Below are 14,989 nucleotides of genomic sequence, written 5' to 3' on the forward strand. Positions count from 1 at the left end.
TCTATCAGTACCTCCTTTTTTTTTTTCCTTGCCCACTGTCCTGCTCTCCGTGTGTTCCTCCTGGATTTGCCAATTGTGCCTGGGTCTTTACCATTAAAGGGGGTCTTTGTAAAGCATTATAGCTCTCTCCACTCAGATATTTAGTATCACTTGCAGATGTTGCAGCTCTACTCGATGTTTCCATGTCGAAATGTGGTTTTCTGTACCTTCTTATCCGCTGTTGTGTGGCCAGTTTTACATTTTTGTTATTTACCCAGCTGTAAAAAAAATTGTACAGCATAATCTCTTGTGACTGTTTCCTTTTTTGATTTTTTTAATTCTATTAAATCTGCTTTATATTTATCAATTTGTGCGGATAATTTCTCCATCCAATTAACAGTGAAATTGGCTCTTAGTGTACTCAAGTTTTCATTTTCAAAAACTCTGAGTGTTTCCTTCACCTAATGATGATTCTTTTGTGGACTCCTGTATTACTAATAAAATAAGATCAGATGAACATTTATTTAAAATCCCTGCCCACTTGCGGCAGAAGTCGAAGTTTTATCTGCCAATTGTTGGAGTGTTCCTAATTTTGAAACCCCTCGGAATAATCTTTTCTTTAAAATATTCCAATAAAGTGACTCCATGCAAGTACTGTAATAGTCCAATTCTCTTTTCATCAGCCTTATTAATTGGCTGAATAACGGCTCTGAGTGATCCACAACTGCAGTATCAAGCTGCAGTCTCGGTACAGGAGCGGCTCGGCTTCCACATCAGAGAAAATATACAGTATGTTTCCGAGATAGAGACAGAGGGTCATGTGACGAATTAAAAATAGAATCAGTGCCTTGGCTAGGGGTTTTCTCACTTCCCTAATTAACAGTATTCCATTTTTACCTGGCACTAAATTGAAATAATCAACTGCTCCTGGTGCCCAAACACAAGACCAATATACAGTAGTAAGGCATGAATGAATGGCACTCAGTGGAGAATAATTGCAGCCGTACATCAAACTGAGGTCAACGTTTCAGAGATTTTTGCATTACTTCATAGATATATATATATATATATATATATATATATATATATTTGCTTCATAATACATTTTTCAAACTGTTATCACATACAGCAAGGGTTCAAATACTTCGGAGCAAAAGATTCATAGTGTAAGCCATAAAGTATGCAGATATATACAAGAATGACTATAAAATGCATAAAAAGTATAATAATTCAGTCTAGACTGGTGCATGTAAAATATGGACAAGCAGTTACAGTATAATGCTAGTCAGCTGTAAAACTCCTATAACATTCAGAAACTGATAAAGCTTCATAACTTACTGCAATGATGTATAGTATGTGTTAATCCCAGATGGACTTCAGTGTATTATATGCCTTCAAGGTAACCACATTTGTAGTGCAATCCAGGATAAGATTTATGGACCTTATTACTTAACCTCTACATAATTAAGGTAATTACTGTACCTATGCATGATTGGTTAGCTCATCACAGTACTAAAAAACCTTAAAAATGTACTTGTAAGTAATTGGTCATCTACTTCTACTGGGAGTTGAAATCCACCAGGAAGATTTATATATATATATATATATATATATATATATACATATACACAGTATATACAGGGCCAGATTAACAATGGGGCGATGGAGATAATTTTATATATTTAGGAAGACATTGGGGCTCATAGTGTATGGGGTCTATATGCCTTCATGGCATTGGCCTCACCTCCTCCACTTCTCATGATAGGCCCTTGAACGTTTTCAGTCCCAGGCCCATGAGGCCCTTAATCCGGCCTTGTATATATATATATATATATATATATATATATATATCTATATATATATGTATATATATATATATCTATATATATATATATATATATATATATACAAAAAGATGCAGCACTCAAGGCTTATTAAAATTGGTTAAAAAATGTCCATGACCTGTGTATTGGATCAATGTTTCAATTTTAGGAAACAAATAAATACATAATAAATACATAAAATTCTTACCTTATATCCTACACCGCTGTGACTGAATTGCCCACGAGCCGGAAGCCGAGCGACTGTTCGGGGCACACACCGATGACATCACGACGTGTGATACTGCTACGTCCAAAACCCATCACCATGGTGACCATCAATACAATTCACAGGGCTGTATCACAATACTGTTAGGCGCCGAGGGTCCGCTCGTCAGTGCGGCCGGCGCCTAGCAACGGGGACGCCACTGTCGGATCGTGTTCCCCGTTGCTGGGTCTAAGTTTATATCTTCACTGGTTTCCTGGCTGTGTAGCATGCAGCTGCATGGCATGTTGTAATTATCACTCATCTGTTTCCCTGACCATGCAGCCTGTCAGCTGCATAGCATTTAAATCCAATCAGCCTCCAAACAGCTGATTGGAAGACTCTCTGTTAAAAGCACTCCCAGGACTCCTCACAGACGCCGGTGATAGCTTCCTGTTTGCCTGTGTCTGCTGCAGAGAAAGTTCCCAGTCCCGGTTTACCCGTTTGTTCCTGTTCTCAGTGATCCTGTACTCGGAAGTTACCATCTGTTCCTGGAGTCTGATCAAGCACCTTTAACATCTGGTGGTGTTCGTGAGTTGCGGCGCAGCCGTGTGTTGCGGCTTGTCCGCTATTATTATTATTTTGTTTATATTGTGTTCTGGAGCTTTGCGGAGGATTCCGCTTCCACAAGATCCACTCTGGTGTCCAGCGGTGCCGGATAGGAGTGTCGGATCAGTGGATCTTTGGTTGTCCTTTTCCCTGGCGGCTAGTCCGCACATACCTTTTGATTTAGTTAAGTTAGCTTGTAACCCCTGGCTTGGTTGCTTAGTCAGAGGGCCCCTTGTTATCACCCTGTCTCGGACTTCCCCTTGTCTCCCATTAAGACCTGCGGGGGCATCGGGGTTGGGCAGACATAATCCGCCCTTCGAACGCGGCTGCCATGGGCTCAAGCAACCATAGTCTCGCAGGGGATTTCTGATAACACGGGCGAGACAACGGAGTTAGGGTGCCAGGGGTTACTAGGCTTTCCAGCTCCCACAACCTGTATATGGTTCCTGTGCTCAGATCCCTGCCATAAGATCTTCCCCAGTCTGGGGTACAGGAATCCTAACATTATCACCGGCCAACAAAAGACAAAAATTTCAACAGGAGTTAATTTTTTCACTGATCCAGTTGGGAGAATTTTTGTCGGCCTCATGAATCCCACCGGTGTTGGGCCAAACCCTGGCCAGTTCCTAGTTAGTCAGATTCAGGAACTTACCCAGATGGTTCAGGATCTGTCCCTCCGGGTGAGCTCACAGGAAGATCTGTTACGGACTTCCCCGAGGGTCGTCCCTGAACCAAAAATGCATCTGCCTGACCGTTTTTCTGGGGATAGAAAACAGTTTTTTAATTTTAAAGAGTCTTGTAAACTGTATTTTCGTTTGAGACCAGTCTCCTCAGGTACGGAGGCTCAGCGGGTTGGGATTGTAGTTTCTCTGCTTCAGGGGGATCCTCAGACCTGGGCTTTTGGTTTGAAGACAGACGATCCGGCCTTATCGTCTGTAGACGCCTTTTTTAAATCTTTGGGGCTATTGTATGACGACCCTGATAGAGAGGCGTCCGCAGAAAGTCAGTTGCGTGCTCTGAGACAGGGTAGGAATCCTGCAGAGAATTATTGTACGGAGTTTCGCCGTTGGTCGAACGACTGTGGCTGGAATGACCCTGCCCTGCGCAGTCAGTTTCGCCTCGGCTTATCTGAATCTATAAAAGACAGCCTCCTTCAGTATCCCGCTCCTGAGACCCTTGATAAACTCATGGAGCTCTCTATTAAAATAGATCGTCGGCTCAGAGAGCGGAGGACTGAAAAAGGGGCATCTGTAGTTTCTTTTCCCTGTGTTCCTTCCGTTCCTGTAGACATGGGAGAGCCTATGCAGATTGGTCTCTCCAAATTGTCTCCGGAAGAAAGAACCAGGAGGCAAAATTCGGGTCTGTGTTTGTACTGCGGAGGTAAGGGACATTTTGCCCGTAGTTGCCCAAACAAGTCGGGAAACTTCCTGACCAAGTGAATAGTGAGGGGGTTCACTTTGGTCTACAGCTCATCTCCTCGAATAATTCACTGTTGGTTCCTGCTAAAGTTTCTTATGACAGCCTCTGTTCCTCGGTCTCTGCTTTTGTGGACAGTGGAGCTGCAGGAAACTTTATGGACTTAACATGGGCCAAGGCCTTAGGTATTCCTCAGCTAACCTTAGGTAGGTGTGTCACCATGCATGGTTTAGATGGGAGTCCCTTATCCAATGGGGTTATTTCTCTATGTACACCTCCAGTTTTGCTCTCGGTGGGAGCTCTACATTCAGAAAAGATTGAGTTTTTTCTTACCCATTGTCCAGCAGTTCCTGTGGTTCTGGGTCACCCTTGGCTGGCCTTCCATAATCCCATCATAGATTGGCAGTCTGGGGAGATCCTACAATGGGGTACCATCTGTGATAAAGAATGTATTACACTTCCTATCCGAGTAGCTTCTGCCAGGTCCGCACATATTCCTGGAGAATACCAGGATTTTTTGGATGTGTTTTCCAAGGGCAATGCTGATATTTTGCCTCCCCATAGGCCTTATGATTGTACCATTGAGTTAATTCCTGGTGCCACGTTGCCTAAAGGAAGGTTATATGCTTTGTCTGGTCCTGAAACGGTGGCCATGAATGAGTATGTGAAAGAAAGTCTTGAGAAAGGGTTTATCAGGCCATCTAAATCCCCTTTAAGTGCAGGTTTCTTCTTCGTAGAGAAGAAGGATGGTTCCCTCAGACCCTGCATTGACTTTCGAGCCTTGAATAAGATCTCAGTAAAGAATACTTACCCCCTGCCACTGATCTCTGTCCTCTTTGATCAGCTACGTTCGGCTGTTATTTTTTCTAAGATTGACCTGAGAGGAGCATATAATCTCATTAGAATCAGGTCAGGGGATGAGTGGAAAACGGCATTCAGTACTCAATCAGGCCACTATGAGTATCTGGTCATGCCATTCGGCCTATCTAACGCTCCGGCAGTCTTTCAGGATCTCATTAATGATGTGCTCCGTGAGTTTCTGGGAAGATTCGTCGTGGTCTATTTAGACGACATTTTGATATATTCTGACTCTGTAGAACAACATGTTACCCAGGTGCGTCAGGTGCTTAAGAAATTACGTGAAAATCACTTGTATGCCAAACCGGAGAAGTGTGAATTTCACGTCACGGAGGTATCCTTTTTAGGGTACATTATTTCCCCTCGGGGATTCCGAATGGAACCTAAGAAGCTCCAAGCCATCCTGAGTTGGGCGCAACCCACTAACTTAAAAGCTATTCAGCGCTTTTTAGGGTTTGCAAACTACTATAGAAGGTTTATTCACTCTTTCTCTGACCTAGTTGCTCCCATTGTGGCACTCACTAAGAAGGGAGCAGATCCTACCAATTGGTCATGTGAAGCTAAAGCATCTTTTCAGGCCTTGAAACAAGCCTTTGTCTCAGCCCCTGTCCTTAGACATCCCAACCCAGAATTGCCTTTCATCGTTGAGGTAGATGCCTCGGAGGTTGGTGTAGGGGCTATCCTTTCTCAGAAGGATCCAGATTCCCTTGAGTTACATCCTTGTGCCTTTATGTCCAGGAAGTTCTCGTCTGCTGAATCCAACTACGATGTTGGTAATCGGGAGTTGCTGGCTATTAAATGGGCTTTTGAGGAGTGGAGACATTGGCTTGAAGGAGCGAGCCATACCATTTCTGTTTTGACGGATCACAAAAATCTTCAATACATTGAATCAGCTAAGCGACTGAATGCCCGACAGGCTCGTTGGGCTTTATTTTTTACTCGTTTCAAATTCATTATCACCTTCAGACCTGGTTCCAAGAATACCAAGGCAGATGCCCTCTCACGCAGTTTTCTTCCCGTTCAAGACAACAGTCCTGTTACTCCCATACTTCCGCCTTCAGTCATTCAGGCAGGTCTCACACAGGATGTTTTTTCTCAATTGAAGCTGCTTCAACATCAAGCTCCGGGAAATACTCCTGCTGGTCGTCTTTTTGTTCCTGAGTTTTTGAGAGCAACTGTTTTGGAGGAATTTCATGATAGCAAAGTTGCAGGGCATCTGGGAGTCGCTAAAACTTTGGAATTGGTATCCCGCTCAGTGTGGTGGCCTGGTCTTTCTAAAGACATTAAAGAATTTGTTTTTTCATGTCAGGTCTGTGCACAGCATAAAGTTCCTCGCTCTTTGCCTATTGGTCAACTCATGCCATTGAATGTTCCTCTTAGACCATGGTCGCATATCTCCATGGATTTTGTGGTGGATCTCCCTCTGTCAGCTGGATGCACAGTCATATGGGTGGTAGTGGACCGTTTTAGTAAGATGGCTCATTTTGTTGGTCTTCCCCGATTGCCATCTGCCCAGGGATTGGCAGTCTTGTTCCTCCGTCATGTTTTCAGACTCCATGGGTTACCCACTGATATTGTTTCTGACAGGGGTCCACAATTCATTGCACAATTTTGGAAATCTTTTTGTGCTTCATTAAAGATGAAATTATCATTAACCTCCGGTTATCATCCACAATCAAATGGACAGACTGAGCGAGTGAATCAATCCCTGAAACAATATTTACGTTTGTACTCGGCCAAACTCCAAAATGACTGGTCTGAGTTTCTTCCATTAGCAGAGTTTGCTTATAATAATGCCTGTCATTCCTCCACCAATGTATCTCCATTTTTTGCAGTTTTTGGTTTCCATCCCAGAGCTAATTCATTTTTTCAACATTCCTCTGTCTCCTCTCTGGCCCTGACCTCTCATCTTAAACTTATTTGGAAAAGAGTGCACATTGCTCTCAGAAAAGCAGCTTTCAGGGAAAAAAAATTTTCTGACAAGCTCCGGCGGCCGTGCACTTTTAAAGTAGGAGACAGGGTGTGGCTGTCGACTCGCAATATCAAACTTCGACAAACCTCAGCCAGATTGGGTCCTAGATTTATTGGACCATTTCTCATTATCAAAAAAGTCAATCCAGTTGCTTTCCGGTTACAGCTACCAAAAACTTTACGGATCGGAAATACCTTCCATTGCTCTTTGCTCAAACCATATGTTTCATCTAGCAGATTTCCTCGTAAAAAACCTCAGGGGAGATCACCAGTTAATGTACAGGGTCAGCAGGAGTTCGTGGTTGAGAAGGTTCTCGATTCCAAGTTGTCCCGGGGTCGGCTCTATTTTTTGGTCCATTGGAGAGGTTATGGTCCTGAGGAAAGGTCGTGGGTCCTAGATGAGGATCTTCATGCCCCAAGACTCAAAAGGGCATTTTTTCAAGAATTTCCTCAGAAACCCGGATTTAGGGGTTCCTTGACCCCTCCTCAAGGGGGGGGTACTGTTAGGCGCCGAGGGTCCGCTCGTCAGTGCGGCCGGCGCCTAGCAACGGGGACGCCACTGTCGGATCGTGTTCCCCGTTGCTGGGTCTAAGTTTATATCTTCACTGGTTTCCTGGCTGTGTAGCATGCAGCTGCATGGCATGTTGTAATTATCACTCATCTGTTTCCCTGACCATGCAGCCTGTCAGCTGCATAGCATTTAAATCCAATCAGCCTCCAAACAGCTGATTGGAAGACTCTCTGTTAAAAGCACTCCCAGGACTCCTCACAGACGCCGGTGATAGCTTCCTGTTTGCCTGTGTCTGCTGCAGAGAAAGTTCCCAGTCCCGGTTTACCCGTTTGTTCCTGTTCTCAGTGATCCTGTACTCGGAAGTTACCATCTGTTCCTGGAGTCTGATCAAGCACCTTTAACATCTGGTGGTGTTCGTGAGTTGCGGCGCAGCCGTGTGTTGCGGCTTGTCCGCTATTATTATTATTTTGTTTATATTGTGTTCTGGAGCTTTGCGGAGGATTCCGCTTCCACAAGATCCACTCTGGTGTCCAGCGGTGCCGGATAGGAGTGTCGGATCAGTGGATCTTTGGTTGTCCTTTTCCCTGGCGGCTAGTCCGCACATACCTTTTGATTTAGTTAAGTTAGCTTGTAACCCCTGGCTTGGTTGCTTAGTCAGAGGGCCCCTTGTTATCACCCTGTCTCGGACTTCCCCTTGTCTCCCATTAAGACCTGCGGGGGCATCGGGGTTGGGCAGACATAATCCGCCCTTCGAACGCGGCTGCCATGGGCTCAAGCAACCATAGTCTCGCAGGGGATTTCTGATAACACGGGCGAGACAACGGAGTTAGGGTGCCAGGGGTTACTAGGCTTTCCTGCTCCCACAACCTGTATATGGTTCCTGTGCTCAGATCCCTGCCATAAGATCTTCCCCAGTCTGGGGTACAGGAATCCTAACATTTACACATAAAAATAAGCATATAACCATATTACATAAAATAATACCTGGTATAAATGTAAATATGAATGTTTTACCCTGGTACTGATGTTTTTAACTAATCATCCAAAAAATAATCACAATGGTGTTTCAAAGATAGTTAGTTGCATTAAAATCAGAAATATGATGAGGGGAGCATGTAACTTGAACCCTGTGGAGCCAGAACGTTCAATTTATGAATCCTTCTGGCTTCACATCATAATAGGGCTGTACCTCTGTCTCCACTTCTAAGTGATTGTGGTATATGGTCAATCATACAATACTTAATGCTTGCAACACTGTGTTTACGTTCCAGAAAGTGGCGTGCCACTGGTTGTTCACTGATCCAACTCAATAAAGCAAGCCTTATTGCTGACTGATGCGAGGTCATTCTTTCCTTAAATTTCCTGGTGGTCTTACCAATATAGGAGAGACCACATGGGCAGATGATTTCATATACCATATACAGGGCCGGTGCTACCATTAGGCAGCTTTATGCAGCTGCCTAGAACGCCGGCCACCAGAGGGCGGCACATAATAATTTCCACAAAAAAAGTGAAGTCGTCCTTCTTTTACATGATATTGGTGGCTGTCGGTCCTATCAGCCACAGCCGCGCCTATGCTCGACCCCACTGTGATCCATTACCCCACACTGGTGGTCTGTGCTTGGGTTGTCACAGTGAGTGGAGTGCTGACATCTGCTGTGATATCAGCCACAGCGTAGTAGGTGCCCTTCACAGACAGCAGGCAGCTAAGGGGCATGACACATGATGAATGCATGCCCCGTCCTAGCTCCACTATCTGCTCTTCCTCACCTTGGCTCCAGCCCTTTCACACACAAGGCGGGACCTGCTCTCTGCTCTGGAGGAGGTGGGAGCAGCGTGTGCACGTATTGCATAGACTTCTAGACTGCAGCAAGAGAATGCCTGTTCCATGTTCAGCAGCAATTGGTGAGTTGTTGTGAAGGGGTTGGCCTGGGTGTTGTAGTGTATTAGGGGTGTGTGTGTGTGTGTGTGTGTGTGTGTATGTGTGTGCTGTAGTGTATAAAGGGGGTTGTAGTGTATGTTTCTCCCATAGTCAACTGTATGTAGGATGCTGTAGAGCAGGAACAGATACAAATCTTTATATATACTCTCCCTTTAAAAAAAACTTGCAATATATATATATATATATATATATATATATAAATGTGAAAGCCATCACTTACTCACTCATCACAGATTCTCTTACTTCCCGATATGTTAGGAAGCTGAAATTTAACATAGGTATTCTTTGGCTGGAAAATAGGAAAACTACGTAATTAGAATTTTTACGGATTGTGTAATGGTTAGCATTACTGCCTCACATCACTGAGGTCATGGGTTCGATCCCCACCATGGCTCTAACTGTGTGGAGTTTGTATATTATCCCCGTACTTGTGTGGGTTTCCTCCGGGTACTCCCGTTTCCTCCCACAATTAAAAAATATACTGGTAGGTCAATTGGATCCCAACAAAATTAACCCTAGCGTGATTGTGTGTGCATGTATATGTGGTAGGGAAAATAGATTGTAAGCTCCACTTGGGCAGGGACTGATGTAAATGGCCAAGTATTCTCTGTAAAGTACTGCAGAATATGTGTGCACTATATAAATGGGTGTAGTACGGGTGACCGGCGGTCTCCTGACCGCCGGTCACCTTACCGACGCCGGGATCCCGGCAGCATACCGACGTCGGGATCCCGGAGGGGAGGGGCGAGTGCAGCAAGCCCCTTACGGGCTCGCTGCACTCGCCACGCTGCGCTCGCCACGCTGCGCTCGCCACGCTGCGCTCGCCACGCTGCGGGCTCGGTGGCGACCTGCGGTCGCCACGGGTTCTATTCCCACTCTATGGGTGTCGTGGACACCCACGAGTGGAAATAGTCCCTGTTGGTCGGCATGCCGACCATCGGGATAGTGAGCCGTCGGGCTCACGGAGGAGGTCATGTGACTGTCGGTCAGCCGACCGGCGGTCACATGACTACCACCCATATAAATAACTGGTAATAAATAATTAATTAAATAAATAAATAAATAAATAAATAAATAAATAATAAATCTCTCCTAAGGGGATGAAAAGGGGGTTGACATAATGTCATCATTACCGATGCATGGCTTGCATTGCATAAACGATAATGCCAAAATGGACAATCAGATCAAAATTTGGATTGCAATTTGCACCTTCAGTGTGTAGAATTTCATACACTACAAAAATGGTCCTGTCACTTTTCATTGTTTCACTCACTCACTCACTCACTCACTCACTCACTCACTCACTCACTCACTCACTCATCACTAATTCTCTTGCTTCCCAATACGTTAGAAAGCTGAAATTTAACATAGGTATTCTTCAGGTGGGAAATAGGAAAACTGCATAATTAGAATTTTAATAAACCTTCCATAAGGAGATGAAAATCGGGTTGACATAATGATGTCATGACCAATGCGTGGCCTGTGTTGCGTGAACGATAATGCCCAAACGGACAATCGGATAAAAATTTGGATTTCACCTCCAGTGGGTAGAATTTAATAAACTACAAAAAATGTCCCGTCATTGTTCCGTATCTGTAATGGGTGCTCCTTGGGTAACGCCAAGAACCATGGATAAATATTTACTTACATTAAGACGTCTCAAATTTACATCTCTATTGATTTACCACATTTTTAACACACATTTATATTTACAACCATGAAAATCAGAAACTCCAGTGCATAGAACGGGTAGAACAGTTAAGGGCCCTACACACTGGCCGATGTGTGCAGCCGATATGAACAATCTCATTTAGTAATGAACGAGAAATTGTTTATATCTATCAGTGTGTAGGCACCAACGATGAATGAGGTGCGGCCCAGCGGTCATTCATCGTTGGTGCCGGCTTGTTTATACCTGCAAGCCAATATGGACAATATCATCCATATTAACATGCAGGGCTATGGTCCCGGGTGATGTAAAGGAGGACACCAGGGCCGGCTCCAGGCCTAATAGCACCCTGAGCGAGAAAATGTAAAAGTGCCCCCCCCCCAACCCTATGCGCGCGCTCCTTGAAAAGTGGGCATGGCCTCCTGGAAAAGTGGGGGTGGCCTCGTAATTATCAAACTATAAATAAATATATTTTCACACCCCCTCTATGCACACAATTAGCAGCCTTACACATAACAGCCACAGTAGTGTTCCTTACACACAATATCTCCAGTATAGTGTCAGATACACATAATGTCTCCAGTATAGTGCCAGATACACATAATGTCTCCAGTATAGTGCCAGATACACATAATCTGCAGTGCCAGATAGACATAATATGCCCCCCAGCAGTGCCAGCTACACATGACATGCCCTGCAGCAGTGCCAGCTACACATGACATGCCCCGCAGCAGTGCCAGCTACACATGACATGCCCCCCAGCAGTGCCAGCTACACACAATATGCCCCCCAGCAGTGCCAGCTACACATGATAGTGTTCACTTTTTAGGGCAGGGTGCTGATCACAGGGAGGGCACATTTTTAAGTTAGGAGGGCAAAATGATGTACATACTGTAATGTTTGGTGCTCCCCTACCTACATGCCGAAGCATGGACAGTGCGCATTGCTTCGTGGGGAAGGTGCGTGGCCACATAATAGTGTCAATTCGCATTACACCACACAGTAGTGCAGATAATACACATTGCACCAGGTAGAACCTATTATACACTTTGCGCCAGGCAGAGCACTGAGACACATTGCCTAGCCACAGATGCCTAGCGGGAATACTACATGATATGCTCCCCAGCAGTGCCAGCTACACGTGACATGCCCCCCAGCAGTGCCAGATACACGTGACATGTCCCCCAGCAGTGCCAGATACACGTGACATGCCCCCCAGCAGTTCCAGATACACGTGACATGCCCCCCCAGCAGTGCCAGATACACGTGACATGCCCCCCAGCAGCGCCAGATACACGTGACATGCCCCCCAGCAGTTCCAGATACATAAATGGCCACACAGTGCCAGATACATAAGTGCCCCCACAGTGCCAGATACACAAATGTCCCCGGTGCCAGAAACATAAATGCCCCCACAGTGCAGATATGCCCCCACAGTGACAGATACATAAATGCCCCCAAGTGCCAGATACATAAACACCCCCAAGTGCCAGATACATAAATACCCCCAAGTGCCAGATACATAAATACCCCCACAGTGCAGATATGACCCCACAGTGCCAGATCCGTAAATGCACTCACAGGTCACAATACCTGCGGTGCTGGAAGCCGGGAGGGGGAGTCCTGTTGAGGGCACGGGCGGACTGCTCAAAACTCCTGTATGCGCGCTGTGCGCACTGCACGGCACCAGGACACTGGAGGCTGGCTCCAGGCATGAATATGGCGGCGCCAGCGTGCGGCGCCCATTAAGGGTGGTGCCCCACGCGGCCGCTCTATTCGAACATACCTGGAGCCGGCCCTGCCCCCACCCCACCGCCGAGTTGTCCGTCAGCCATATCGGCCGTTGGTCTCTTAAGCCACTGTGTAGGGCCCATTAGCTGTATATAAAGAAGATCTGTAAATTCTTATTTTGCTTTATACTTTGTTAGGAAATTAGTACAGGTTGAGTATCCCTTATCCAAAATGCTTGGGACCAGAGGTATTTTGGATATGGGATTTTTCCGTATTTTGGAATAATTGCATACCATAATGAGATATCATGGTGTTGGGACCTAAATCTAAGCACAGAATGCATTTATGTTACATATACACCTTATACACACAGCCTGAAGGTAATTTTAGCCAATGTTTTTTGTAACTTTGTGCATTGAACAAAGTGTGTGTACATACACACAATTCATTTATGTTTCATATACACCTTATACACACAGCCTGAAGGTCATTTAATACAATATTTTTAATAACTTTGTGTATTAAACAAAGTTTGTATACATTGAGCCATCAAAAAACAAAGGTTTCACTATCTCACTCTCGCTCAAAAAAAGTCTGTATTTCGGAATATTCCGTATTTCGGAATATTTGGATATGGGATACTCAACCTGTATAAGGTATAATTTAAGTATTAGTACAAATATTAGCATATAGCTTTGTTATAATTGAATAAATTAATATGCATTTTTTGTTTTTGCTGTAACTTTGTTATAAAATAATTAGTGTGATAAGAAAAGTATAAAGTAATGCATTTAGTTAATTATTAAATCATAGTCGAAATAAAATTAATTTCATTTTACTGAAATAAAATTTTGTTTAGTTAAACTTTTATTTTTTTAATCAGAGCTTTTGTGCATTTTCTAAATAGCATTTAAAAAAAATTAAAACTGCTACACGTTACAAATCAGACCTGCACATTGCCAGGTTACCCTACTTGTTATTAAAATATATCTACAACACTGTTAGGACAGAAAGAGAGATCAAAAGGATAAATGATTATATTAAATGTATTAACAAAATAATATATATTAATAAAACAGTATGATACACAGTTAATTATCTAACCCTAAAAGGCTAATATAAAAGTCAGCTGACAGCTCGGAACTCATATAAAACTTAAGGATTAACCGTACATAATAAACAGCTCCTCTGGTTGTGCATCAGTCTCCTGTGGAACAAGAAGTCCTAGAATGTGAGTAACAGTTGAGTTAAATTTTTAAATATATACTGTATAGTCTTTACCAAATCCTTAGGCTTAACTGGTGTCCAGAGTCCAGGTATCCTGTGAGGGTGGCCACACAGTTTACAAAGGGTGGGAGGGATACACCAGAAGTCATATTACCATAGCTCCCAACTTTGGGGTCCATGATGTCGGTATCCTTGCACCATAGGCACACACGCTCTGGAAAGAGAGGGTGGCTTCGGACAGGAGGAGGCATGTCCTCACAGCTAGGGGACATGGCCTTACAGGAAGTGCCATGATTGCAATCCTCACTCCCATTTTTATCACTGTGGGGGCATAGCTGGCCAGCGCTCTGTGAGCTGCTGGCCATGCCCACACTCTTTCTCCCCTGGTGAATAGATGCCGTGTGCATGTGCACAGTGTCTATTCACTACTGCTCTGCTAAACAGATTAACAAGCGAAAGAGGGTCTCCCAACTGCTCCCCTACCGCAGGACACTGTGACCTCACAGGAAAATTGGACTCTGGATACCAATTAAGTCCAAAGAGCTGGTAAAGATTATACAGTATGTATTCAAAATTTGACTCAACTGTTACTCACATCCTTGCACTTCTTGATACACAACAGACTACAGCACAACCAGAGAAATTTTATATGAGTTTGGGGTTGTCAGCTATCTTTTATATTTTCTTTTTAGGGTTAGATAATTAAATGTGTACCATACTGTTTTATATATATATATATATATATAGCGTATTGTCGGCGGCACTCCGGTGTCATAAACAAGACAACAGCAGGTTTGCAAAAAATAGTTATTTTTTGCAAACCTGCTGTTGTCTTGTTTATGACACCGGAGTGCCGCCGACAATACGCTATTGATGACCCGCTGCCATACGGGTCTAGGAGGGCACCGGCCAGTGATATTGTGATTGGATGGGAGTGCTGCCGCAGTTGGTTGTATATATATATATATATATAAAAAAAGGACTAGCGGTGCGGCACTCCAATGATTGACACAGCAGATAGAGTATAGTTACAACGTTTCAATGCCCGCTT

At 44.2% G+C, this 14,989-nt stretch overlaps 1 long non-coding RNA gene across 2 annotated transcripts in view; it reads right to left on the reverse strand.

Moving 5' to 3' along the window:
- Positions 1-14,989, reverse strand: part of LOC134944979 (uncharacterized) — a 296,170-nt gene that overhangs the window by 5,959 nt on the left and 275,222 nt on the right. For both annotated transcript variants that reach the window (XR_010182008.1, XR_010182007.1), the window contains one exon: positions 2,011-2,155. This is a non-coding gene — a long non-coding RNA (uncharacterized LOC134944979). The remainder of the gene's footprint in view (positions 1-2,010; positions 2,156-14,989) is intronic.

Source organism: Pseudophryne corroboree, chromosome 7 (assembly GCF_028390025.1).
Source record: "Pseudophryne corroboree isolate aPseCor3 chromosome 7, aPseCor3.hap2, whole genome shotgun sequence".
In the NCBI taxonomy this organism is placed as follows: Eukaryota; Metazoa; Chordata; class Amphibia; order Anura; family Myobatrachidae; genus Pseudophryne; species Pseudophryne corroboree.